The sequence below is a fragment of the Canis lupus genome, chromosome 29 (assembly GCF_048164855.1).
Source record: "Canis lupus baileyi chromosome 29, mCanLup2.hap1, whole genome shotgun sequence".
Lineage (NCBI taxonomy): Eukaryota > Metazoa > Chordata > Mammalia > Carnivora > Canidae > Canis > Canis lupus.
In genome coordinates, this window is record NC_132866.1 from 34,110,974 (window position 1) to 34,135,480 (window position 24,507).

Consider the following 24,507-nt stretch of genomic DNA (forward strand, 5'->3'; position numbering starts at 1 on the left):
TAAATGCACAAAAGTCTTGCTCATTCTACTTAGCAATATAAAATAGCAAGAAAAGGGATGCCTGGGTGGCTCAGTGGTTAAGCATCTGCCTTCGGTTCAGGTCATGATCCTAGGGTCCTGAGATCAAGTCCCACATCAGGCTCTTGCAAGGAGTCTGCTTCTCTCAGCCTGTGTCTCCACCTCTCTCTGTATGTCTCTTGTGAATAAATAAATAAAATCTATTTTTAAAAATAGCAAGAAAAAAAGTAGTCAATATAAAATTATAATACCAAGTACTCATAACATTTCCCCAACCATTTTATCAAATATATCAAACATGAAAAACAACATTCCCATAACTTTCCCTGACACTCTGTAATCCAGGAGCAAATAAAAAAATGAAATACCTCCAAGACAGTAACACTTGCATAAAGACAAAGGAATATTCTTTCCAACAATATTCATTAAGTACCAATCATATGCAATAGAAACTGAAAATCAAGGGCAAAAAAACAAACATGCATAGTTAACCTTAACACAGAGGTTTACTGATCCCTAAATCATTAAAAATGTATCTGTACTGAGCATAATTCTTCAAAAAGGTAGGAAAATAAATGAAGTAGTTTTACAACATAGATCCAAAGTTCTTTTACACACTTTCCACTGAGAAGTGAGATCTATATACCCGCCTTCTGAATCTCGGCAGGCTTCTGAGTACTTTGACCAATGGAATACAACAGAAGTAATTACACACAACTTCAGAAACTAGAAAAAAAACATGCAACTTGCCCCCGAACTTCTTTAGACATCCACTCTGGGAAAAGCCACCCACCATGTATAAAATAACATGCTGGAGAGACCACATAGAGCACTCAAGAATGACAGCCATATCAACTGCCAACAATGTGAGGGAACCATCTTGGCTATCTAGTCCAGATAATTTCAGCCCCAGCAGCAACGAATATCTGATTGCAAATACATGAAAAACCCCAAGTCACAAATGCCCAGCCAAATCCTTCCTGAATCCCTGAAAAAAAAGTTTATAAGTACAATACAAATTATTTGGACATCTGCATAAAATATGTAGATTAGAATTAAATTTAAATATTTTCCAAAGTAATTTCTTTTTTTCTTCTATCTCTTTTTTTTTTACTTTTGGCATCAGTCCTTTTTGGTACTGTCCTTAACTTCTTTTTCCACTGCAAGATGTCCTTTCCTCACAATATATGCCTCAATCTTAACCTTCCTTCACAATTCAGCTCAAGACAGCTGCTTTAGAGAAATTTCATCAATAGCCATATTGGATAATAACTTTCCTGGAATTTTCTTAGTTCTATTACTTTATTTGTGTAACACTATCTTTTTAAAAATGTATCTTTTATTTGCATAACATAAAACTTATTTTCTAACTATTTCATGTACATTTCATCTAAATTGTTTGAGAACTGAAGGTGTCTTTTTTTTTTTTTTTTAGATTTTATTTATTTATTAATGAGAGACACAGAGAGGCAAAGGGAGAAGCAAGCTCCATGCAGGGAGCCTGACATGGGACTCGATCCCAGGTCTCCAGGACCAGGCCCTGGGCTGAAGGTGGCACTAAACTGCTGAGCCACCTGGGGCCACCCGTCTTTTATTTCTATATTCAAATCATAAGTGCCAAAATGATGCAAAATATTGCAAAATTTAATGAAAAGGACAGGGTCACTAGAGGGCACCCTTCACCAAAAAGTACAAATCCAAATATTTTACTATTGCATCAAAACATGGTATGAATTTCATACTCAACCAAATTAACAAAAACCATGAAATCAAAATAACTTTTTTTTGAAGCTGCTTTATCCTGATCCTTATTACTTTAATGTGATAGTTAAAAATGGCACAAAAGAACTATAAACACCATAAAAATTCTCTGGCAATTCCAGGCTCATAATTTTTGGAGGTCCTAGAAAAGACACCATCATATAAGATCCTGAAGTAAAATCAAGAACTTTACTAACTTGCACAATATATTAAAAATGAAAGCAAGATGTTGATGTATTTAATTTGAACTTTGGAAGAAAGCATTCAAAAATATGCTAATTTTAGGGATGCCTGAGTGGCTCAGATGATTAAGTGTCTGCCTCTGGCTCAGGTCATAATCTCTGGGTCCTGGGATCAAGCCCCACATTGAGCTCCCCACTTCTCCCTCTCTCTCTGCCTCTCCACCTGCTTGTGCTCTCTCTCTCAAATGAATAAATATAAATCTTTTAAAAATGCATTAAAATACATCTTAATAAATATTAATTTTTATAATGTGTTTTTCAAAAGACAAAAAATTTTGCTACATAAGTATAACTCACAAGTAGTATGGAGGAAAGCAGAAACATGTTTTCCCTGATATAAGGCTGATTTCAATTCTCACTACTGATCCTGACTACAGTCCACTGCTATTGGTCATTTCACAGCTTTGCAGAGAAAACAGTAAGTTGATAAGAACAATTCTGCAACCACTCAAAAGCAGAATGTAGGGATCCCTGGGTGGCGCAGCGGTTTGGCGCCTGCCTTTGGCCCAGGGCGCAATCCTGGAGACCCGAGATCGAATCCCACATCAGGCTCCCGGTGCATGGAGCCTGCTTCTCCCTCTGCCTATGTCTCTGCCTCTCTCTCTCTCTCTCTGTGACTATCATAAATAAATAAAAATTTAAAAAAAAATTTTAAAAGCAGAATGTAATAACTAAAATAAATAAATAAATAAATAAATAAATAAATAAATAAATAAATAAATAAAAATAAGCTTTTACATCTGTTTTAGTACTTTGCAATCCACAAAGCAATTCTGCATAGTACATCACTGCATTTGACTCCAAGAACCCCGTTGGGGAAGACAGGACAATTGGTTTAATCTCTATCTCACACATGGAGGAAATGAAGGTCTGAGAAGTTAAAGGATTTGCTCAACACCGTGTGCCTACTAAAAAGGCCAGAGCTAGCCATCATGATCACGTTATAATCTTGGGGTCCTGCGATTAAGACCTGTGATAGGCTCTGTGATCAGCGGGAAATCTGCATAAGGATTCTGTCTCTCAATCTCCCTCCGTCCCTCACCCAGCTTGCTCTCTCTCTTTCACTCTCTCTTTCTCTCAAATAAATATATAAATCTTTAAAAAGGCCAGAGCCAGGTATACAATCCAAGTCTTGGATCCATAAGGAGTGTTGGAAAATTTTTTAAAAATTTTTTTAAAAAGGATGTTAGAAAATACTGCACAAGAAAAGGTAAAAGCAGCTCACTGCACAAAAATCACCATTCTGTTGCTGAAAATCACTTACCTGAAATATGTAATAGTCACTTCTCACTTCCAGAGTACCTTTGTTATTACTATGGCAATGCCTCTATTAATCAAGTCTCTGAAAATTAAATTGCTCCACAATAAAGTTGGCAATACCCAGACATCAACAATATACACACACAGTCTCATAAACCACACAAAGAACAGTTGCCTGCCTTCACATTCAGACATGACAAAAACAAAACAAAATAACAAACCCGCCATTGTACACAGATTCTCTTAGGCCTGGTCTACCAAACTGAAAAGAACCAGCCCTAAAACAGGCCTAAAAGCAAACCTGACTTATGTACTTTTTACCAAAGGAATGAACAAAAGGATAGGAATGAGAAGGGAAGGTAGGGAATGGTGGTGGTGTTTTGGCTTTTTCATCATTTAGAATTGAAAAAAGGGTACGGAGGGACCCCTGGGTGGCGCAGCGGTTTGGCGCCTGCCTTTGGCCCAGGGCGCCATCCTGGAGACCCGGGATCGAATCCCACGTCGGGCTCCCGGTGCATGGAGCCTGCTTCTCCCTCTGCCTGTGTCTCTGCCTCTCTCTCTCTCTCTCTCTCTCTGTGACTATCATAAATAAATAAAAATTAAACAAAAAAAAAAAAGAAAAAAAGAAAAAAAGAAAAAAGGGTACGGAGAAGATAAAAAGTCAGGGATTTTTCCTGCATCAAGCAGCCCCCATCTCCTGGAGAGAATAAACCGGAGACTGGCCTTACTAAAGTTACTACAGCCCTGTATCTGGGAGCTGCAGAGGAGTAAGGGACCTACATCATTTTATTGTGAGTTAATTTCAGTGTCTGAGCCTCCTCTGACCAAGCACAAGTTTAAAATACAGGACCTTCCCTCCCTGAGCATAGTCCTGGTCACATTCCTTGCCTTTCCTAATCTTAATATAAACCTTGCCATGTTTTTTCAGTTAAAATTGAATAATGTTTTTGCACTGCAGCTTTTATTATCTGATACTCTAAATCAGAAGGCAAAGCATAACGATAAGAGTACAGGCTGGGAGACCAAAGGGTCTATGTTCATCTAGCTGTACCACTTACTCTGCACTTACTAAAGCCAATGACCTAATCTACCTCTACCTCAATTTCTTCATCCACATAATATGTATATAATAATGGTATCTCATTTGCTTTTTGTGAAGATTAAATAATACATTTAAATGTTTAAAATAGTAAATGTTCAATAGATTTCATTATTATATACATGATTATTTTTACTTTGGGAACAAAGATCCTAGGAAATTATTTTAGAGTTATTATCACTGTTTATAGAATTTGACAAAAATAAGAACCACCTCAAGGTACAACAATAAGGAAATAATAACCAGGATGAAAATTTATACAAGAAAATTATATTTTCATTTAACAAATTTAATACTAAAAATTTAACTTGTTGAATGGCATAAGTTTGCTCAATAAACATTCAACAAGTAAATAATATTTGTTGTTTCTAATATAAGAATAAACTAGAATTAATGTCAATTAGGAGTCTCCTTCAATAATAGGAAACATTTTTTTTCCTCTCTATTCTTCTATATTTTTCAAGTTTTCTATAAAACAAAAAGGGTTTTGTTTTTCATTAATTCTATTCAGAAGGTATTTATTGAGAGGGTGCTTTACCCAAGGCACTACGCTATGCAACATGGTAGGAACTAATCAGATATGTGTGAGTTTCGTTAGTCCTGCATTTAAGACATGTATTTAAGACATAAATATTAAAACATACATTCACACACAATTAAATAACATTGTATAGCACTTTAAAAATCCATGGTATAAGAACTCAGACACACACAAAAAATTATATATAAATACATATACACCTAGAATGCCTTATTCTGAGATGCAAAGATTTCATGGAGGAAGTTGGACCTAAGATGAGAATTCAATGATAGGTAATATTTGAGTACTTGGAAAAAATAGAGAGGGGTAATCAATCATGGGTAAACAGGCAGAAAAGGACATGGCACTGTGAAAAAAGCAAACAGTTAACTCATATGAAGGATGTACTAAGTAGTGGGAATTCTATTATAACTCTTGGATCAGTTAATCTTTATTTGGACAGTGGCCTGGGAGTGGCAAGATCCTCCTTTGTGATTTTGATCAAAGTTGGATCTTCTCAGGGCACCCCAGGTGGCTCAGTGGTTTGGTGCTGCCTTCAGCCCAGGGCCGGATCCTGGAGACCCGGGCCGTCCCACTTCAGGCTCCCTGCATGGAGCCTGCTTCTCCCTCTAGCTGTGTCTCTGCCTCTCTCTGTGTGTATCTTTCATGAATAAACAAATAAAATCTTTAAAAAAAAAAAAAAAAGTTGGATCTTCTCCCCAGAAAAGTTCACAAACACAACTGCAATATACACTTTCTCTCTGAGAACTCCTGACCAACTACAAAGTTGAAAAAGAAATATGGTCTCTTCCACTCACAGTACATTGCCCAGAGGTGTACAACTGATCCAAACTGGTTCCATCAGATACGCTCTTTCAGGAATTTTGAATTGGATTTCAGAGGCAGCTATATGTGCCAGACTGACATATGGAAGCTCTAGGTGGTCATCCTCCACTAAGTATAGAGAGAAGCAGAGAAAGCTATACTTCAGAGGAAAAGGAAGACAGAGAAAGAAACATTCTTCTACCTCTTTATCTCAGTCTTTTAAGAAGCATGATTGCTTTAAGAATTTTGTGAAGTAGCCAGTAAGCTTCCACTTTTTTTGTTATATTTCCTTACGTTAACTCAATTTGGTTTAGCACCTACAACTAAAAAAAAAAAATTCCCTAAACACATATCCAGGTACACACTGACACATACATAAACATTTCTTAAAATTTTAAGGGGTTAACAAACCCCCTCATCTAATCAATATACTAGAGTACATCTTCCCAACTGAACAGGTTACAGGCATACCACAATGACCATCTCTCATTTTTCTGTTTGTGCTATGACATAAAAAATGTGGGAAGCATTACCACAAAATAATCCATAAATAAGTGTGTAAAGGCATAGTTTAGGTTAGCAGACTCCTGAGGAAAAAAACATGCCAACCAAGGGTGGGGGAAGGAGGAAGAGAAGGAGAAACAGAAGCAGAAGCAGAAGCAGAAGCAGAAGCAGCAGAAGCAACAGCAGCAGCAGCCACTATCTAGCTTTTACACAATACTTTTTAATTTTTCCAACACATCCACAACATTGTACAGCTAAGTAAAGAATTCAGGATATGCTAATAAGTATCTTACTAGCAAACTCAGAAGGAAAAAATGTATAAACACAGTATCCAATTTCTTTCATCACAAAATACAGATAAAGATTTCTTATTCACCTTCTGTGTTATTTCCCATGAAATATTTCAGCTAGTTATACACTCTTAGCATGGTTTACAAAATAATGCCCAGGTGCTTCCTCTAATTCAATTGAAGACATTCCGTCAAATAATTTTTTAAATAAAAGAGTTGACATACCTTAATTAAATAAAAAAAAAAAGAGTACCATCATATCTTAAAGAGTCATGCAACCTGCCAAAACATCAGGCTCAAGCAAAGGCAGAAATACAGGAGATAGGAACGCCTGAGTGGCTCAGTGGTGTGATCCCAGTTTGGGGATTGAGTCCCCACATCGGGTTCCCAATGGGAGGGGCCTGCTTCTCCCTCTGCTTATGTCTCTACATCTCTCTCTCTCTCTCTATCGAATAAATAAATAAAATCTTTAAAAAAAATACAGGAGATATTCCCTATATTTTTGATGTTGAATTTTACTTTGTTTTCCTTGTTTTCCTCTATATGCAATTTCTGTGACTTGTTCTCACTAACAATATCCTGTTCCCATGCATAGGAAAGAACCTAGTACAGTTCATTGGTTAACATTACTTCCTATAACTAGGGTTGACGTTCTATAACACTAACACTTACTGTTAATTCTGGGTAACAACAAAGTACAATGATAATCGCTAATGGACATCCTCTATAGTGAAACCTGAATTGATAATCTGCTAACACAGATTTGCAATAGACTTCCTCCTTCCTGTTTTTACACTTCTGACCTGAGATGTCTCTTCCTGTTGACTTCTGTGCTACTTGGTAAAATGCAAAAGATGAGAAATGGAAACACCCAATACATACAAAATTGTATTTGTCTTCTAGGATAACAAATTGAATTGCTAAATCAATTTTAACTGAAAATGCTTACTGCAAATTAATGAATGCAGATGTAGACTGCTTCCTTAGACTTTAGATAATCAAACAAAAAAATGTTAAATTCTCTAAAGTAGATCAAATAATGTGCATTTTGCCTAATAGCTCAAGAGATGATCTGTATGCTAGAGAGTATTATGCTAAATGAAATAAGTCAGAGAAAGACAAATACCACATGATTTCAATTTCATGTAGACTCTAAAAAACAAATGAATAAACAAAGAGTAGAATCAGATACTTACACAGAACAAACTGATGGTTGCCAAAGGGGAGGAGGGGTTAGTAGGAAGGGCAAAATGAGTGAAGGAGAATGGGAAATACAGGCTTCTAGTTATGGAATGAATGAGTCACTGGGATGAAAGGTACAACATAGGGAATACAGGTACTATAATAGCATTGCATGGTGACAGATGGTAGCTACACTTGTAAGCATAGCATAAAGTATAGAAATGTTGAATTAAAATAGTGTACATATTAAACTAAGATTATGTGTCAAATATACTCAAAAAAGATAATAAATTAAAATTTTTAAAAATTTTTAAAAAGGTAGAGTCACCAGGAAACCCCTGAAAAAGATGAGCAATGAGGTAAAGGTAGCCCTAGCAAATATAACAATAAAGCCACTATAATTAAAAGCATGGTATATATATAGCACATGAATAGATATACAGACAATGAATAAAGAATAAAGAAACAAAAGACCAACCACATATGAAAATTCAATAAATGGTAATGGCGGGATCCCTGGGTGGCGCAGCGGTTTGGCGCCTGCCTTTGGCCCAGGGCGCGATCCTGGAGACCCGAGATCGAATCCCACATCAGGCTCCCGGTGCATGGAGCCTGCTTCTCCCTCTGCCTATGTCTCTGCCTCTCTCTCTCTCTCTCTCTGTGTGACTATCATAAATAAATAAAAATTTTCTAAAAAAATGGTAATGGCAGCATCTCAAATCAATGTGAAAAATATATGCTTTTTATATAAGAAGTGTTAGGATAGCTGGACTGCCATATAAAAGAAAATAAATCCAGCACACCTGGATAGCTCAGTTGGAAAACCATGAGACTCTTAATCTCAGGGTTGTGAGTTTGAGCCCTATGTTGGGTGTAGAGATTACATAAGTAAATAAATAAATAAACTTTAAAAAATAAATAAATAAAACCTGGAGCCATTCATTATTCCATACCCAAAGAAAATTCAAAAAATAGAAATGTAAAAATTAAAAAACAATATAAGTACCAAAAGAAAACATGGATGGATTCCTCTATAATCTAGTACTATGGAAAACTTTCCTATAGCTCAAAATCCAGAAGAAAAATATTGATAAATTTCATTTTCATAAAAATAAACTTTTGCAAGTGAAAAAACAAAAAAGACACATTCTTTGAGATTATCTGTGCCTTTCACTATCTGACCTATTTTAAATCCTTATAAATTGTAGAAAACTGAGAGTAAAGCAAATTATTCTTCTCCATATAAATGCAAGACATTTTGGCCTGTGGAATGCAATTGATTACTGCCCTGAAGATAGTGACCAGCTATGTCTCTTTACAAATCTATTTTAGCATTTCCAAATGCCAATAATTGTTTTTTTGCCACCGTCTCTGAAACAGTTTTAACAGCTTATTAGTTCTCTCATTAATTAACAAGTTAAAAAAAAATCTTTGGCATGCATTAATTTTATATTTGTATGAGGGCCATGTTTTATCTTTTTTTTAAACTATCTTTTAAAACTTTTGAAAGTTTCACCAAAATGTCCAGTGGATTCTCCTGGCACAGCTAAGAAACTGCACTGCCAGAGAATTGTACTTCATGGGCTGCCTAAGCTTAGGCACCTCTTTTCTTGGATCCCAGACGTAAAAACCAAGTGGCAATCAATATACATTTAACTTTGCTGACTCTTGTTTCTCTGGTTGTTGTCATTGTTTCTTCTACAGATTATAGGTTTGGTTTGGTTTTTAATTACTGCATGGCCAATAAATTATTACCTCTAAGTGATAACAATACCTAACAATTTGGTTTTATGGCTTCACCACTTATTTGGTGATGATCCCTCTACATAGATGACAGAGATCTCTTGGGTAAAAGATAAAAGACACTCTAGCTTGGTAATTTTTTCTATTTGCCTATTTAGAGGTCACATCAAGTAAGAATTTCATGCTCACCAAAAACTTTGGTATCTGGACCAGTGAGGGTTTTTTGTTTGTTTGTTTTTATCTCTACAATTTATGTCTCTTAACTTGGGGTGAAATCATAGAAACAAAACTATAAAGTTTTTATGTGCAGTTCAGAAAGGGTTTAACTCTTCTGTCTGGCTCATTGGTAAAATATTATAAGTACTTGTATAAATAGAATATTTGTCAAATTCCCAGGGAACAAGTAAATTAAACTTCTAATAGTATGGGCAGCCCCAGCGGCTCAGCTGTTTAGCGCCACTGCCTTCAGCCCAGCGCATGATTCTAGAGACCTGGGATCAAGTCCCATGTCAGGCTCCCTGCATGAAGTCTGCTTCTCCTTCTGCCTGTGTCTCTCCTCTCTTTCTCTCTCTGTCTCTCATGAATAAATAAATAAAATCTGTTTTTTTTAAAAAAAAAAAAAAGAACTTCTAATAGTTTAAATGTTAGACTTAAAAAAATTAATCTTACAAGAATTACCTCAGAAACAGTTTCGAATTTTTCTATTTTTATTCTTTTTAAGTAGGCTTCATGCCCAACATGGGATCTGAACTCACAACCATGAGATCAAGAGTCTCATACTTTACTGACTGAGCCAGCCAGGTGCCCCTCAGAAACATTTTAAAAGTCCAAGGTTCACATAATCAAAGTAAAACTTTGGCAAACAAGCCGAGTTTGATAACTTCGCTTTATGAAAAAAAGCTATTTATTTTCTCTAATTATTTTATTCTACTTTGGTTTGTTTTTCCTAAATGCATAAAGATTTACTTTTCAAATAAGCTAACATTAGCCTATATAAATATTTAAGATGATTAAAAATATAAATTTGTGCTCAACTAAATTAAATCATTATACTCACAAACCTTTTTTTTTTTTTTTTTAAGATTTTACTTATTTATTTGAGAGAGCACAAGCGGGGGGGGGGGGGGTGGAGAAGAGGGAGAGGGAGAAGCAGACTTTCTGCTAAACAGAGAGTCCAATGCAGGGCTCCAATCCCAGGACCTCGAGATCCTGACCTGAGCCAAAGGCAGACACCCAACCTACATAGCCACCCAGGCACCCCTCTGACAAATTTTTATTACAACCTGCATTGACAATGATTTCTAAGATCTTTAAGTAGCTTAAAACTTTGATATTAAATTAATAGATAATCACGGTTATCTAGTTAATTTTTTTAAATGGTAGAATTTTAGAAGACTGATTACTAAGCATAATTAACACTATATACTATTGCTTGTTTTTTATATGCTGTAGAGAAGGTATATTTTGGCGACTTGTTAATGAAAATGTTCATTTTTCCCACTTTAGAAAGGTATGTAAAAGGGGTGGGGGGTGCCTAGGTGGCTCAGTCAGTTGAGCATCCAATTCTTTTTATTTCTTTAAAGATTTTATTTATTTATTCATCAGAGACAGACAGAGAGAGAGAGAGGCAGAGACACAGGCAGAGGGAGAAGCAGGCTCCACACAGGGAGCCCGATGTGGGACTCAATCCCGGGACTCCAGGATCCCGCCTTGGGCTAAAGGCAGGCGCTAAACCACTAGGCCACCCAGGGATCCCCGAGCATCCAGTTCTTGATTTCAGCTCAGGTTGTGATCTCAGGGTCATTGGGATCAAGCCCCCATACTCAGTGCAAAGTCTGTTTGTCTCTCTCCTTCTGCTCCTTCCCTGTCCCCTCATGTCTCTCTCTCTCTCTCTCTCTCCCCTTCTGCTCCTTCCCTGTCCCCTCATGTCTCTCTCTCTCTCCCCCTCTCTCTCTCTCTTGCACGCGCACACATGCAAGTAAATAAATAAATAAAACCTTAAAAAAATTATAAAAGGGACATTGGTAGGAGTGTACTCTCCTCTGTAGAGCTGTATGTGCTCATGAGCATTGCTAGTCTGATAAAATGCTTGTTGTGTACAACAGACAGTTCACAATGTTCCATTCCATTGTTTCAATGTGAAATTTAAATTAAATACAGTTACTTTGGTTAAAAGTTTAAATCATTAGAAGATATTGAAATTACACTAAGACCAATAGTGACAGAGAAATACAATTGTATATAAGGTTTTGTTTTTCAAAGAAAAAGAGTGGTTTTGTCCTATAGCATTAGTTCTCCCATGTTTTGGTCTCTCTACACTTTCAAAACTTATTAAGAACTCCAAAAAGATTTTATTTATGTGGATCATAACTATCAATACTTATATTAGAAATTAAAACAATTTTTTAAAAATCTACTGATTGATTCATTTAAAAAGAGCAATGATGGGATCCCTGGGTGGCGCAGCGGTTTGGCGCCTGCCTTTGGCCCAGGGCGCGATCCTGGAGACCCGGGATCGAGTCCCACATCGGGCTCCCGGTGCATGGAGCCTGCTTCTCCCTCTGCCTGTGTCTCTGCCTCTCTCTCTCTCTCTCTGTGACTATCATAAATAAATAAAAATTTTAAAAAAAAAGAGCAATGATGAACACACTGCATATTAACATAAAAACCTCTTAGAGTTATTTGAAAATGTTTGTTTTTTTTAAATTAGCTCTATTCCCCGTGTGGGGCTTGAACTCATGACCCTGACTGAGATCAAGAGTTGCATGTTCCAGCAACTAAGCAAGCCAGTACCCCTGAAAATGATTTTGACCTGACAGATCCCCAAGAAAGAATAGTAAACTCTATAGTAAACTGTTCCAAAACATGAAAAAGCATATTGAACAACCAAACATGGAAAATGAATTGTATTTGCCTTGGTTTATAATATCTGAATCTGACAATAAGCTATAAAATACATTTAAAATTTAGCAACATTTGCTCAATTTTGTTGGGCTTGCTGCTTTGGTTTACTGGTTAATGACTTGCCTATAATATGAAAGGTTATTCTTTACCTTCTGTGTAATCTACCTAAATAGCAGCAGTGGATCCATTTTGCCAGAATAATTTTCTATGCTTCCTTTGGACTTTATTATATTGATTATTTAATAAACAAACAAAAATGTTTCCTCCTACTTAGGAAAGAACGAAGGTTCTTTTCAATCAAGTTATCTATGCTTATTTTTTAAATACTTCACTTTCACTTTAATTCAGTACCGAAGCATTGCTTCTCAGGTAACAGCTCATAACTGTTTTGATTTCGTCTTCTAAAATTTGGGGCCCAAATAGAGAAAAAAAAATTTCAAGGTATCTTTTATACCTAAAACTGTCTTTGAGATTTCCCAGAGTAACTCTGCAAGAGCATAGTCAGTTGTTTACTCTTTCAATTTATAAAAAGAAAAATGCTAGAAATAATTAAGTTTGTTGTGCTACTGCAGTAAAACTCACACTGGAAGAGTTGTCAAATTAGAAGAGATGCTCAGCCTTCCTATGTTAAAACTGTATAGGTAAAAAAGTGTCATAATACAAACATTTCTGAAATTGTACTCTTTATGTATGGGATGTCCCTAAAGATTTGTCCATTTTCTAGCTGTAATTACGTTTCCACTAGCCAAAACATTTATAGTAATGCACTGTACCTGACAGAAAATTTTACCATTCTGATATCAGTTACAGTAATAAATTAAACATTACCATTAAGCCTCTATCATAGGATAGCTTTTGTTTTACTCTGATGCTTGCCTAAAAAGCTCTGCTAAAAGCTGTAAGTCAGAGTTTATATCTTCAACAATGAAGGACAGTATCAAAGCCTCATGGCACTTTAAACTATTGGCTTTCAATAAAACAGACTTTTAAAAAGTTAAACACAGAATAATCGTATGACCCAGCAATACCATACTTAGATATATATCAAAAAATATTGAAACCAGTATTCAAACAAAAACTTGGACATGAATGTTCATAGCATATTCATAACATCTAAAAGGTAGAAATAACCCAAATGTCCAAATGAAGAATAGATAAAATGTGGAATATCCATACCATGGAATATTATTCAGCCTTAAAAAACAAACAAGTACTGATATATGCTACAACACTGATGCATCCCAAAAACATTATGCTAATGTGACAGAAACCAGACACAAAAAATCACATACTGTATGCTTCTACTTAAATGAAATACCCAGAGTAAATAAATCCACATAGACAAAAAACAAAATAGTGGTTGCCAACGACTAGAAGAGGAGTAATGGGGAATGACTGCTTAATGGGTATACGGTTTCCTTTTGCAATAATGGAAGTTTTGGAATTAGATAGAGGTGATGGTTATATAACTTTGTGAAGGTACTAAGTGTCACTGAATTATACCTTTAAAAATGGCTTATTTTGTTTTGTGAATTTTACCACTATTAAAAGCAACAAGAAGCTTCCAGAACTCACAAAGCTGCTTCCTAGTGAAACAACCATTATTAGTAAAAATTATTATTTTTTCTTTTAGTAAAAATTATTTAAAACAAACAAGAAAAAAAAAAAACCCAAGTCTCTGGAAGTTGTCCCAAGAGCATACAGCAAATGAAGAAACATTTATTCAAGAAAATCTACTAAATACCTGATAAGAACAGTAAGAGTTTGTGGCCCTTGAACCATGACCCACATCCTTCCTCCCTAAACCCAGTTCAGCATGACAGAAGCTCCATCCTGGGTGGGTGTGGCTAAGAAGGTAGGGCTTCCTCTCCCTGCAGGTTTTAGTCAAGTGTCAAAAAATGGACAGGCATCCAGAATTTCCCATCCTCCTTCCCACCAATTTTGTGTTCCAGGTGAATGTGGCCAAGAGGCTGAGGGCTCCCTTCTTATACCCAGTCCCCCTTCCTTCACTCAGCCCCATGAAAGTGTCATAGCACAGAGACTCTACCATACATGAAGAAGCCAGGATCCTGACTGCCTCACGCCGGCTCACTCACAGGACAGAGGCTCTACACTACCAGTAACAAGCTGAGCAGACTAGAATTTACTACCCTACCAGAGTCCTGCTCTTAAAACAAGGATGTCTAAGAGAAGCAAGTCACTGTTTCTATCCCCAACTTTGGAAAAGTGGCTCAAAGATTATATGCACAGGGAGATACAGGAGATAAGTACAGAGAGCTGCAAAGCTCTCCCCAAAGAAAGTGACGTTATTTAGAACAGAGTGTGGGGAAGTTCAAACACAAGGACATTCTTGAAAACAATGGAGATTCTGGTAGTATACAATTGAAAGGAGGCTGGTATAACTCATGAGAGCAACAAGCTAAAAATCATAGGTCACCTAGTTTACCAAAGAGAACCGGAGAAAGAAAGGTGGAAAGCCCTCTTGCAGTCAGAACATGTCCCAGAGACTGCCTAAAAAACTATCACTGCACTCAAACACATATTTGTACACCATACCATGTTCATAGCAGCATTGTTCATAACAGCCAAAAGATGGAAGCAATACTAGTGTGCACTGATTAATGATAAACAAAAAATAATACATGCAATGGAGTACTAGCCAGCCTTAAAAAGGAAGGAAATTCTGACACATGCTATACCATAGAAGAACCTGAGGGCATTATGCTAAGTGAAATAAGCCAGCCACAAAATGACAAATACTGTATGATTCCAAATATATGAGGTATCTAGAGTATTCAAATTTACAGAAACAGAAAGCAGAATGGTAGTTGCCAGGGACTGGTGGGAAAAGGGAAAGGAGAGTTAATATATAATGAACATAGTTTCAGTTGTGGAAAATGAAAACATTCTGAAGACAGATGGTGGTGGCATAGTGTACTTAATGACACAGAACTATACATTTAAAAGTTGTTAAAATGGCAAATTTTATACTACATATATTTTATCATAATTTTGAAAAACAAGATACAAAAATCAAGATGAGGAAAATTGGGGAATTTCATCCACTAGAAAAATCATTAAGCCAGGAATAAATGTGAAATAAAGAGATAAATGAAAAAGTTTTATCATTTATTCCTTCAACACTTATGAGCACTATCTTCTCCTTGGATGTGTTCTAGCTGCTGGAATGTGTAGTACATCCCTGTTTCCTGGTGCTACATTCATCTCCCAGTTGCTAAGGACTCACAGCTGCACCCTTCTCTAGAGACCTGCAAGTGGGAGGCACTCCATCTGGTGATGCCTGGAAAGTCATGTCACCCAACACACAGACACCTGGGGGCAATCTGCAGCCACTGACAGATTTTAGGAGATAAAGTAAAAGTGCAGCCCCTGCAACTCAACTAATGTCACTCATGTTCCAGGACTCCTCCTGGAATTAGGCTGAGGCTGAAGCCCTTATCAAAAGTTGCTACAATATATTATCTAAACTTTCTAGTTTTCAGCAACAACAATAACAAATTATGAGATAAACAAGGAAATAGGAGACTATGACACATATAAGGAAAAAAGAAACAGGCCCTGTGAGATGGCTAGATGTTGGATTTCACAAAGGCTTCAAAGTACTACATTCATAATACTTAAGAACTATGCTTAAAGAAATGAAAGAAGATGACAATGTCTAATAAAAAATATTGATAAAGAGATAGAAATTATTTTTAAATGGAAATTCTGGAGTTGAAAATAACAGAAATGAAAAAGGCATCACATGATATCAACATCAGATATAAACTGGCAAAGAAAGACTACTTGAAGACAGACTAATAGAGATTATACAATCCAAAGAACTGAGGAAAAAGAGTGAAGAAAATGAATAGCATCTCAGAGAAATGTGGACACCATTAAGCACATCAGCATACACATGATGGTGGCACCATAGTACTATTTTATGATGGTAAAAATGTCAGAAAAAATATTTAAAGGATGTATGAAGAAATAATGATTAAAATTCCCACTCTGATGAAACACATTAATCTGGACACCTTAGATAACCAATGAATTCCAAGAAGGATAAACAGAAACAGATCCATTCCTAGGCACATCAAGGTAAAAGTAATGAAAGGAAAAGAGATTATCTCAAAAGCAGCAAAAGAAAAACCACTTATCACATACAAGGTTATACCAACGGGGACCAAAAAACAGTGGGATAACATGTTCATAACTCTAAAAGAAAAAACTGTCAGACTATGAGTCTAATATCCAACAAAACTATCCTTCAAAAGTGAAGGTGAAACAAAGATATTCCCAAATAAACAAAAACTGAGAGAATTAGTTAGCAGAAGACCAGCCTTACAAGAAAAACTAATGGAAGTTCTTCACAATCAAAAGAGCAAGCCCAGATGGCAGTATATACACACATACACATACACACACACACACACACACAGAGTACTAGTAAAGACAACTACATAATTATAAAACACAGTATAAATAGCATCTCTCCTAACTGACTTAAAAAGCAATTGCGTAAGACAACATGTACATAATTCTATTTGTGGGCCTAACATATAGAAATATATTTGACAATAAGAGTACAAAGGAGATACAGGAGCAAAGCTGTACTGGAGTAAGAAAATGACATGAAAGAAAGAAAAGAGAAAGAAAGGGAAAGAGAGAGGGAGGGGGTGAGAGAGAGAATGACACAAGATGATGACTTAAAACTCAGCAAAAAATAAAGACAATCAGAAATGATAATTGAGTTAACATAACAAACTCTATAAATATATACTTGGCTATCCTCTGTTATATTCTTTTAAAAAACAAAAGTTATACAAAGTAACAATTACAACAATGTACTGTTGGATTTGTAACATGGATAGCTATAAAACCTATAACAATAATAGCACAGAAAAGGGGAACAGGGGTGCCTGGGTAGCTCCATCAGTTAAGCGACTCTTGATTTCAGTTCAGGTCATGATCTCAGTGTCGTGAGATCCAGCCCCATGTCTGGACTCTGCACTGGGCATGAAGCCTGTCTAAGATTCTCTCTCTCCCTCTCCTTGTATCCCTCTCCCTGCCCTGCTTGCACACACTCTCTTTAAAAAAAAAAAAAAAAAAAAGATAGAATAGATACATGGAAGTAACATTTCTGTATTTCACTGGACTTAAGTTAGAATAAATCTGAAGTCCATTCTGAGAACCACCACTAAGAAATAACTTTTTTAAAGATAATGAAAAAAATCATTAAATTAAAATGTTATACTGGAAAATACTCAATAAAAAATAGTAGTGAAAAAGGAACAGAGGATCAAAAAAGAAATGTGACATACAGAAAAAAAAGAGTAAATGGCAGTAAAATAAGCCCAACTATATAAATAACATTAAATCCATAAGTAGATTCAACAATTCAATCAAAAGGCATACTATTAAAAAAAAAAAAAGGCATACTATTGGGGTGTGGGGTGGCTTAGTCGGTTAGTGTCTGTTGATTGTGCCACAGGTTGTGACTCATGGGTTGTGAGATGAAGCTCCACATCAGGCACACTCAGCAGGGAGTGTGCTTGAAGATTCTTTCCCTCTGCCTCTCTCCCAACTCACACTCACTCGTTCCCCCTCTCTCTCTCTAAAATAAATAAATCTTTAAAAAAAAAAAAAAAAAAAAAAAGGCAGGGCTGCCTGGGTGGCTCAGTCAGTTAAGCCATGCCTTTGGCTCAGGTCATGATCTCAGGGTCCTGTGATGGGGCCCTACATTGGGCTTCCTATTCAGCAGGGAGTCTGCTTCTCCCTCTCCCTCTGCCCCTCTGTCCCCGGCTTGTGATTTCTCTCTCAAATAAATATAATATTTTTTTTGAAGGCAGACTGTCAAACTGGATGACAAACAAGATCCAACAATATGCTATCTATAGGAGGTAGTTTTTAGGTTCAAATATAAAAACAGGCTGAAAGTAAAAGGATAGAAAAAGACATATCATGCAAAAAGCAACCTTAAAAATGCTAGAGTAGCTATACTATTATCAGATAAAATAGACTTTAAAACAAATCTACAGATAAAGAATATACTATGATGGCAAAATGTCTATCAACCAGGAATATGTAACAAGTATACAGAGAGAGCATACTAACAACGGAGCCCAAAATAGCATGAAGCAGAAACTATCCATTATATCTAATAATGGACAAAACTAAGCAGAACATCAAAAAGGAAGACATGAATAACTATAAGCTAAAGACACCTAACAGACATCTATAGAATTATTTTACCCAACAGTAACATACACATTCTTCTCAAGTGCACATGGAACATTTTCCAGGATAGGTCATATATTAAGTCATAAAACAAGCCTCGATAAAGTTAAAAGAACTGAAATTACACAAATTATGATCTCTGGCCATAATGTAATGAAATTAGAAATTAAGAACAGGACACTTGAGAAATTCACAAATATGTGGAAATTAATACATTTCTAAATAACCAATGAGACAAAGAAGAAATCATAAAAGAAATTTTAAAAATACTTTAGGACAAAGTTAAAGCAGTGGTTAGCAATAAATTTATAGTTGTAAAAGCCTCTATTTTAAAATGACAAAGATCTCAAATCAAGAGCTTAAGTTTTGGGCAGCCCCGGTGGCCCAGCGGTTTGGCGCCGCCTTCGGCCCTAGGCATGATTCTGGGGACCCAGGACTGAGTCCCACATCAGGCTCCCTGCATGGAGCCTGCTTCTCCCTCTGCCTGTGTCTCTGACACTCTCTCTCTCTCTCTCTCTCTCTCTCTCTCTCTTCCCATGTCTCTCATGAATAAATAAATAAAATCTTTAAAAAAAAAAAAAAGAGCTTAAGTTTCCATCAAAGAGCAGCAATAAAAAGAAAACGAATACAAAACAAGCAGAAGGAAGGACATAATAAAGATTGGACACGAGTGAAATAATTAGAAAACAGCATAAAAATCAATAAAACCACAAGTTGAATGGTTTTTTTAAAAGATCAACAAAATTGACAAAGCTTTAGCTATACTGACCAAGAGAAAAAGAGAGACTCCAATTACTAAAATCAAGAATGAGAGACGCCTGAGTGGCTCAGTGGTCGGGCAACTGCCTTCAGCACAGGTCATGATCCTGGGATGGGGGATCGAGTCCCACATCGGGGCTCCTGCGAAGACTCTGCTTCTCCCTCTGCCTATGTCTCTGCCCCCCTCTCTCTGTGTCTCTCATGAATAAATAAATAAATCTTAAAAAAAAAAAAAAAAAGAATGAAAGAGAGGTCATTACTACTGACTTTCCAGAAATAAAAAGTTATAAGGTAATGCTTTGAACAATTGCATACCAACAATTTTGATAACCTAGCAGAAATGGACAAATTTCTCCAAAGATACAAACTACAAAACTGACTCAGAAAGACTAGAAAATCAGAACAGATTTCTGCAAGAGACTGAATCAGTAATCAAAACCTCCCATCAAAGAAATGGTTTCACTGATGATGCCACCAAATACTTAAAGAATTAACACTAACCCTCCACAAACTCTTCCGAAAAGTGTAAAATGAGGGACACTCCATAGCTTATTCTATGAGACCAGTATTACTCTAATACTAAAGCCAGATAAAGATATCAAAAAGAAGCTATAGACTTATATTTCTTATGAATACAGATGTAAAAACACTCAACAAAATACTAACAAACTGAATCCAACAACATAGTAAAAGGATTATACACCATGACTAAACAGGATTTATCCCAAGAATGCAAGAGAGATTCAACATAAAAAATAAAAAATAAAAAAAAAAAATCAATGTACCACACCACACGAGTAAAACAAAGGGGAAGAAACCCCACATGGCCACCTCAATTCAGGTAACACTGACCAACTCACTCTGAGGTACTATTCTCATAACAAAACCAAAAACATCACCAGAAAAATAACAGACCAATATCTCTTGTGAATACACATGCAAAAATCGTAAACAAAATACTAGCAAATAGAATCCAGCAACATATAAAAAGGGTTACACACTATAAATAAATGGGATTTATCCCACAAATGCAAGGTTGGTTTATATCTCAAAATTAATTAACGTAATATCCACATAAATAAGGGATTAAAAAACACATGATCATCTCAACAGATGCAGAAAAAGCATCTGAAATACTGAACACACTTTCATAATAAAACCACTGAATAAACTAGGAATAGAAGGGAACTTCTTCAACCTGATAAACAACTATGAACTTCCCATGGCAGGGCATGAGCGTGCCAGTTGTTCCCCCTCATCAATACACGGTATGGTTAGTCTTTTTCATTTTATATATTCCAATAGGATGATTCAATGTTGCAGGTTTAGTTCATATTTTTCTTTTTTTTTTTTAAAGATTTTCTTTATTTATTCATAGAGATGCAGAGAGAGAGAGAGGCAGAGACACAGGCAGAGGGAGAAGCAGGCTCCATGCAGAGAGCCTGACGTGGGACTCGATCCAGGGTCTCCAGGATCATGCCCTGGGCTGCAGGCGGCGCTAAACCGCTGCGCCACCGGGGCTGCCCAGTTCATATTTTTCTAATGGCTAATGTTAACTATCTCTTCATGCGCTTATTTGCTTTGTGCGTACCATCTTTTGTGAAGTATCTATTCATTTACTTAATTTTTAATTGGACTGTTTGCTTTCTTATCTAAAGACTTCTTTTATACAATTTGGGCACTTTTTTTAATGAGATACATGATTTTCAGATTTTCTGTCTGTGGCTTTTCATTCCCTTAAGAGTATCTTTGAAAAACATGTGTTCTCAATGTTGCTGAAGTCCAATTTATCATTTTTTTCTTTTATGTATTATGCTTTTAGAATAGTATGTAAAAAATCTTTGCCGAACCAAAGTCACAAAGATCTTTTTTCCTATGTTTTCTAAGTTTTATAGTTTTGCATTTTATATTTAGGCTTATCACCCACTTTGGGTTACTTTTTAAATATAGTGTATACATCAAAGTTCATTATATTGCATATGGATATTCTGTTGTTTCATCATTATTTTAAAATATTATCCTTTTCTAATGAACTGCCTTTGTACCTCTGTCAAAAAATGACCATAGGTGTGATCTATTTATGGAATTCCTTATTCAGTTTCACTGAATGCTAGTACCACACACTAGCTTGATTACTATAGCTTTATTATAAACCTTAAAAGCAGTTATTGTAAGTCCTCTAGCTCTGTTCATCTTTTCCCATCAGTTTGACTCTTCAAGGTCCAATAGATTTTCATATGAATTTTTGAATCAGCTTGTCAATTTCTACAAAAACTTCTGCTGGGATTTTGATTGAGATTATCCAAATCTAAAGACCAATTTGGATAAATTACCTTCTTTGATAGTTTGTATTTTTCAAGGAATTTGTCCATTTCTTCTAAGTTATCAAATGTATTGGCATGAAATTATTTGTAGTATTCCTTTAATATCTGTAGAATCTGCAGTGATGTTACCAGTAATATCACTGCAGATACCAGTATCAAGAATTGGTAATTCTGGGGATCCCTGGGTGGCGCAGCGGTTTGGTGCCTGCCTTTGGCCCAGGACGCGATCCTGGAGACCCTGGATCGAATCCCACATCGGGCTCCCGGTGCATGGAGCCTGCTTCTCCCTCTGCCTATGTCTCTGCCTCTCTCTCTCTCTGTGACTATCATAAATTAATAAAAATTTAAAAAATTAAAAATTTAAAAAATTTTAAAAAAAGAATTGGTAATTCCTGATAATTGGCATTTTCTCCCTATTTTTTTTTTAAGATTTTATTTATTTATTCATGAGAGACCCACAGAGAGAGGCAGAGACACAGGCAGAGGGAGAAGCAGGCTCCATGCAGGGAGCCCGGCGTGGGACTCAATCCCCAGTCTCCCAGGATCACGCCCCGGCCCGAAGGCAGGCGCTAAACCACTGAGCCACCCAGGGATCCCCTCTCCCTTTCTTTCTAAGAGACAGGTTCTCTTCCTAAGAGAACATGATGCCAAGTGTATATATAGGATAAGTATGAGTCACTGGAGCTGGCCAAAGAAAACGGCATGGGTTTCAACAAAGTGAGGTGGTGACACAACTGCCCAGCAAAAGAGAACAGAATAACACCATGAATACATATTTTCTATTTGTGTCACAAAAGTCTCTCAATATATTTCAAAATTTTCTTCTAGGTTAATTTCATCTCTTTTCAAAGATACTGCCTAGCATTTTTTTTTCCCAAGAGGAAGTATCTCCCCTCATAACCCACACTATTTTCAAAAAAATTGGCTGTTCTGATAACTATACCACATACTGTACTCTTTCAGTTTCATCATGTGCAATGAAGAAAACAAAGCTTCCTTTTAATCTATGATTTCTACTTTCATTATCAAAAGTACAGAATTTGCTTTTTTGTAAGATTTTATTTATTTATTCATGAGAGACACACAGAGAGAGGCAGAGACATAGGCAGAGGGAGAGGCAGGCTCCCTGTGCGGAGCCCGATGCTGGACTCGATCCCAGGACTCTGGGATCACGACCTGACTCATGCCCTGAGCCCAAAGCAGAGGCTCAACCACTGATCCACCCAAGCATCTCTGTACAAAGTTCTATGAAAAGAAATCATTATGATGCTAGAAAATTAAGGAAATGCACTAATTATGTTTATCATATCATAGCAAGAACTTCATGTGACAAAACAAAACAACAACTTATCTGGTGCCTACCACATGCTTGGATACAAGAGTGAACAAATAGGCAAGATCTCTAATGTCCCGGGCATTTAAATACCCACTCCCTTCCCAAGTACGGGAATAAGAAAATTGAGAGTTCAGAGCTTAAATGATTTTTGTCCACCGCCGCACACTTTGTCAGCGGTAGAACCAGGGCAGAACACTCCAGACTCTCAGGGCAAGGTGGATTTACATTATAAATGGCTTTGCTTGATACTACATCCCCAAGTCCACAAAGCATACAGCACTTCATTTCTAGAAAGTAAAGCACAATGACTCCTAACTTCCCTACGTGAATAATAATACATTATTATCATTAGGAAAGCCGAAAGAAACCTTATCTTCAAAAGGCAGTTATTCTTTTTTTCTTTTTTAAGTTTATTTACTTATTTGTAAATGATCTCTACACCCAACTGAGATGGCTTGAACTCAGGACGCCGAGATCAGGAGTCGCATGCTCTTCCCACGGAGCCAGCCAAGCGCCTCTAACAGGCACTTGGTCCTTGGTGAGAATGCCTAAGCTAACCTAATGGATCACAACAGCGCCCAACTAATATTCTATTATTAGGGCAGCAGATATTCAGTCTGGAATATTCATTACCTAATACTATTTCTAAAGGGTGGAGATCTTCTTTAAAATAAACGGGAAAGTTGGGGATCCCTGGGTGGCTCAGCGGTTTAGCGCCTGCCTTTGGCCCAAGGCGCGATCCTGGAGTCCCGGGATTGAGTCCCACGGCGGGCTCCTGGCATGGAGCCTGTTTCTCCCTCCTCCTGTGTCTCTGCCTCTTTCTCTCTCTCTCTCTATGTCTATCATATATAAATAGATAAATCTTTTAAAACAATAAAAATAAAAAAAAATAAACGGGAAAGTTAATGCAAAATTAATGAAACGTTCGCAAATAAGTAAAAGCTTCCCCGGCTCCAGGAAGGCGCTCCTGGCGAGCGGGCGCTGGGTCCGAGCATCCGCTCCTCGCGGCCAGCCCACGCTCCCTTCTCGCCCACTCCCGCCGCGATGGGGGATGATGGTGCCGGCCACTCCCGGCCAATTTCAATTCTCCCACGGCCGCCACAGCCCTGCGCGCCCCGGCTTCCACCTGCGGGCGCCTCGGCATCCCAGTCACGCGGGCTGCCGGCAATTAACCTTCGCCCCAGCACGGCCGCCCTCAGCCCCGCCGGGAGCCCAAGAGGCCCAAGGCGCGTCCTCAGGACCCCAGGCCGCCAGGGCCCGGCGGCGCCGCGGATACCCGGGTCACCCGCGCCGCGGAGGCCACACCCACCGGCCGCGCGGTGACAGCTCCCGGGGCGGAGGCGGGCGGTGCAGACAGGTGCAGCCGCGCGTGCCGCCCCTCCCCGCCCGGGCTCGGCCCAGGTCTCGGCCCGCCGCCCCGGAGCGCCCCCGCCCGCCTCCACGCGCACCACCTGTCGGTACGCCCGGCGCGCGGCCGGGGGCGGACGCCCCGCCCGG

At 37.4% G+C, this 24,507-nt stretch overlaps 1 protein-coding gene across 12 annotated transcripts in view; it reads right to left on the minus strand.

The window, feature by feature from the left end:
• EXOC6 (exocyst complex component 6) overlaps positions 1-24,507 on the minus strand; it is a 223,381-nt gene that overhangs the window by 182,090 nt on the left and 16,784 nt on the right. The gene's annotated exons all lie outside the window — the stretch shown is intronic.